Source organism: Elephantulus edwardii, unplaced genomic scaffold (assembly GCF_000299155.1).
Source record: "Elephantulus edwardii isolate Elephantulus edwardi_28Jun2011 unplaced genomic scaffold, EleEdw1.0 scaffold00262, whole genome shotgun sequence".
Classification (NCBI taxonomy): Eukaryota; Metazoa; Chordata; class Mammalia; order Macroscelidea; family Macroscelididae; genus Elephantulus; species Elephantulus edwardii.
The window spans coordinates 3,334,805-3,339,881 of record NW_006400012.1 but is presented as its reverse complement, the minus strand read 5'-3'; the positions used below and the strand labels follow the sequence as shown (position 1 = coordinate 3,339,881).

At 41.0% G+C, this 5,077-nt stretch overlaps 1 pseudogene; it reads left to right on the top strand.

The window, feature by feature from the left end:
* Positions 1-2,218: 2,218 nt before the first annotated feature.
* LOC102845943 lies at positions 2,219-3,557 on the top strand (annotated as a pseudogene).
* The last annotated feature ends 1,520 nt before the right edge of the window (positions 3,558-5,077 follow it).

Sequence of the window (5,077 nt, the reverse complement as noted above, 5' to 3'; positions counted from 1 at the left end):
AATTGGGTTGGGAGTGTCAGAGACAGTGCGATTGGCACAGGACAGAGTGGAGTTTAGGGCTGTTGTACATAGGGTCGCTATGAGTCGCAAGCAACTCGACAGCACATAACAACAACAACAACATTGTACCAAAAGAAATTGGCAGACATAGAAGAATTTCATGAAACAATGCATGAACAAGAGCCTGTGGTAATTAAGGAAGAAGTTCAAGCTTTTCTGAACAAACTGGCAAAAAACAAGCCCCAGAAATTGATGGCATAACAATTGACATATTTCAACAAACAGATTCTACCCTGGGTGTGCTTAGCAAGTTGTGCCAGGAAATTTGGAGGACAACCATCTGGCCAATTGACTGGAAGAGATCAATATTTGTACCCATTCCAAACAAAGATGACCTGACAGAATGAGGAAATTACTGAACAATGTCATTAATACCACATGCAAGCATGATTCTGCTGAAAATTATCCAAAACTGGCTGGAACAGCACATCAACAGAGAACTTCCAGAAGTGCAGGCTGGGTTTAGAAGAGGCCATGGTACTAGTTATATTATAGCTATGTTAGATGGGTGTTGGCTGAAAGCAGAGAGTACCAGAGGAATGTCTATTTGTGTTTCATTGACTATACAAAGACATTTGTTTGTGTGGATCACAACAAACTGTGTCTAACTCTGAGAAACATGGGAATCCCAGAACACGTGATAGTGCTTATGCAAAACCTATACTTTGACCAGGAGGCACCTGTAAGAACAGAGCAATGAAGCACTGCATGGGTCAAAACTGGGAAAAGTGTACGCCAGGGATGTGTCCTATCTCCATACCTTTTCAATCTATATGCAGACCAGATTATCCGGCAGGTTGGGCTATATGAAGAGAAATGTGGCATCAGGATTGGGAGAAGACTCATCTCTTACATATGAAAGCAAAAGAAAGATTGAATATATAGGAAAAATGAAAGAATTAGTAACCAGACAATTTTCACTTTAAGAAATGCTAAAAGGAAATTCTTCAGGCAGGAGAAAAATTATTCCAGATGGAAGTCTGTACCTAAACAAAGCAATGAAGAGAATTGAACTGACAAATACATGGGTAAATTAATATTTTCCTCATTATTTAAATTTATTCAAAACAGATCTTTGGAGACTCCAGTAGGAAAGTAGGCTTTAAAAAAAAACACCACAACATCCAACTGCTAAAGCCTTGATAAAAGAAATTAAAAATTCAATTCAAAGATTAGAATTCAGGAAACTATCTTAAAAGTGAGCAAAAGAGCCAGAGAGAGAGATTTAAATTGAAGAGGAGGAATATTAGAATATTATCCCAGGAGATGTAGCATCTGAACAATGTAAAATTCAGAAAGAAAAGACTGAGAAAAGCTAGAAACATTTTTTGAAAGAAATAACAGAAGGAAATTTTTCATAACAAGGCACAAAATTTCAGATTAAAATACCCTATGGAGTGCCCTGCACAGTGAATGCTATTGCAAGTGCACGTACACACACACACACAGAAGTAAAAGAAAATCCCAAAGGAATTGACAGGTCATATAAAAAGGATCAGGAGTCAGAATGATATTATACTTCTCAATGGCCATACTAAAATCTAAAAAGTCATAAAGCAAAGCTTCAATTTCTAACAGAAAATAATTTACAGCCTATAATATGTTCAGTTAAATTGCAATCAAACATGTTTATTTTGTTAGGTGGTTTGAGGCAACTATAAGTCATGGCAGCCACAACTCATAGCAACAGATTAGAATTTGCTGTATCCTGTGTCCTCACAATCTTCCATCATGCCCAAGCACATTGTTACAGTCACTGTGTCAATCCATCTTGTTGAGGGTCTTCCCTTCCTCCAATATGAGCTCTTTTTTTTCAAGTATTAGTCTCTTCTGACAATATGCCCAAAGTATATGATATGAGACAAAATTTCACCATCCTTGTCTCTAAGGAACTCCCTGGTTGCACCCTTTCAAGGCAGATCTGTTTGTTCAGCAATTCATAGTCCATTAGTAATTCTTTGCCAACCTCACAACGCAAAGATAGCAATTCTTCTTGGGTCTTCTTTATTCATGGTCCAACTTTTAGATGTATAGCAAGCAATTAAAAATAACATGATTTGGCAAGTCTCTTACATCGACCACCTAAGAGTCATGCTGTAAGAAGCAACAACCTCCTTCTTCTTCTCCATCTTCTCCTTGGAACCACAAAACAGCAACCATGTGTGAGTGCATCTCCATCTACACTGGCCAGGCTGGTGTCCAGATTGGCAATGCCTGCTGGGAGCTGCACTATCTGGAACACGGCTTCCAGTCTGATAGCCAGATGCCAAGTAACCTGATCCCTAGGGGAAGAGACAACTCCTTCAAGGCCTTCTTCAGTGAGACTGGTGCTGGGAGCATGTGCTCAGGGCGGTGTTTGTAGACCTGGAACCCACCATCATTGATGAAGTTTGCACTTACACCTACTGCCAACTCTTCTACCCTAAGCAGCTCATCACAGGCAAGGAAGATACTGCCAAAAATTATGCGTGTCGGCATTAGCAAGGATATCACTGACTTGGTTCTGGACCAGATTAGAAAACTGGCTGAACAATGCACAGGTTTCCAGGGCTTCTTGGTTTTCCACAGTTTTGGTGGGGGAACCAGTTCTGGCCTCACATCCCTGCAATAGAGTGCCTTTCTGTTGATGATGCCAAGAAGTCCAAACTGGAGTTCTCCATTTACCCAGCCCCCCGGTTTCCACAGTTGTGGTCAAGCCCTACAACTCCATTCTCACCACCCACATCATCCTGGTGCACTCAGATTATGCCTTCATGATAGACAATGAGGCTATCTAAGACATCTGCTGCAGAAACCTTAAGATTGAACACCCAACCTACACTAACCTTAACCGCCTTATTAGTCAGATTGTGTCCTCCATCACTGCTTCCCTCAGATTTGATGGTGCCCTGAATGTTGATCTGACAGAATTCCAAACCAACCTGGTGCCCTATTTCCGCATCCACTTCCCTCTGGCCACATACACTCCTATTATCTCTGCTGAGAAAACTTACCATGAACAACTTTCTGTAGCAGAGATTACCAATGCTTGCTTTGAGTCAACCAACCAGATGGTAAAATAGGACCCTCGCCATGGTAAATACATGGTTTGCTGCCTGTTGTACCATGTAGATGTGGTTCCCAATGATGTCAATGCTGCTGTTGCCACAGTCAAGAGAAACTGTATCAAGTTTGTAGATTGGTGCCCCACTGTCTTCAGGGTTGGTATTAATTACCAACCTCCCACTGTGGTGTATGGTGGAGAACTAGCCAAAGTACAGTGAGCTGTGTGCATGCTGAGCAACACCATAGCCATCACTGAGGCCTGGGCTGACCCGGAACACAAGTTTGATCTTATGTATGTCAAGTGTTCTGCTGTTCCTTGGTATGTGGGTGAGGGGATGGAGGAAGGAGAGGTTTCAGAGGCTCATGAGGACATGGCTGCCTTTGAGAAGAATTATGAGGAGATGGGTGTGGATTCTGTTGAAGGACAGGATGAGGAAGAAGGAGAATACTAAAATTAAAATGTCACAAAGGTGCTGCTTTTACAGGGAAACTTACTCTGTTTAAAACCTTGAAAAGTTGTGATCTAATCAGTTATTTTGTGTGCAGCAGTGTACACTCTCATATACAACTATCATCCTATGCTTTAAAACACAAACACTTTGTCACAGACCCAAGCTGTCCATTTCTTTGATGGATTTTGAATAAAGTATTCTGTCTTAAATGAGAAAAAAACAATATCATGATTTGCATCAGGTGTACCTTAATCAAATATGAGGGTAAAATATTTCAGATATGTATGTAAATTGACTGGATGAGAACTCTATCCTTTAAATCGACCCTGACTTAAATTCTGTGTTTCTATCTTTCTGTCCTTTCTATATTTCTTTTCCTTTTGTTCTCCTTAAAATGTAAAGATTTTTTTTAATGAGTTCTGGTACAGTGATTAAAATTTGGTCTTATAACCAAAAGGTTGTTGTTGTTGTTATGTGCAGTCGAGTCACTTGCGACTCATAGCAACCCTATGTACAAAAGCCCTAAACTCTGCTCTGTCCTGTGCCAATCATACTGTCTCTGACACTCCCATCCTGATTATCCCAGTCACTGAATCAATCCACCTCATAGAGGGTCTTCCCCTCTTGCGCCGTCCCTCCTCCCTACCAAGCACGATGTCCCTCTCCAAGGACCGGTCCCTCCTTACAACATGTCCAAAGTATGTTAGACAGTATGTTAGACGTAGCCTCAGAGTCCTTGCCTCCAAGGAACCACCCAGTTTAACCCTTTCCAGGATGGAGTTCAAATATACCAACTACTCTGCAGGAAAAAAATATGGCAGTTGCTTCTGTAAAAATACAGCCTTGGAATCTACTCTGTCCTGCAGGATCACTATGAGTCAAAAACCAACTCATTGGCAAGCAATTTTTTTGTTTTTGTTTTGTTTTTCAATGAGGAAGAGAGTTCTTCATTAAATAAATAAATAAACGAATGAATGCATTCAAGCTTTTCTAAGTTGGAGACCAAGGAAGGAGACTGGAAGTGCTTAAGTTCAGGGCAGTCCTGTAAAGGACTGGGAACCAGTGGAGTCACTGAGTGATGCAAACAGTTAACATGATTGGCAGAGTAGAGAGATTCAAATCTATTTGGAGGTATCTCGAAGGCCTGTACATCTCCTTCCAAAAACCCATGCAGTGAACACCCTGAAGTGCGCATCTTTGTGCAGGTCACTGTGAAGGGCACACCTCTGTGCTCTGTGAAGTACACCCTTGGATATACGTGAGTCATCACGAGTTAGCAGCAACTGGGGGTTTTTGAGGGGGAAGGGTAGGTTAGGGAATGGGAAGTGCTAGTGGAAGTGACAAAGCCACTAAAATGAAGACTACAGAAGGACAAGGACAAAGTTCCCTTTCAGCTCTAAAATTCTGCTTCCAGAGTCTTTTGAAACTGGGGGTTTTATTATGAGAAGTGAAAATTTATACTACCTTCTCGGTGGACATCAATTCTGGGTTTTTTTAAATATTTTTTATTTTTATTCTTG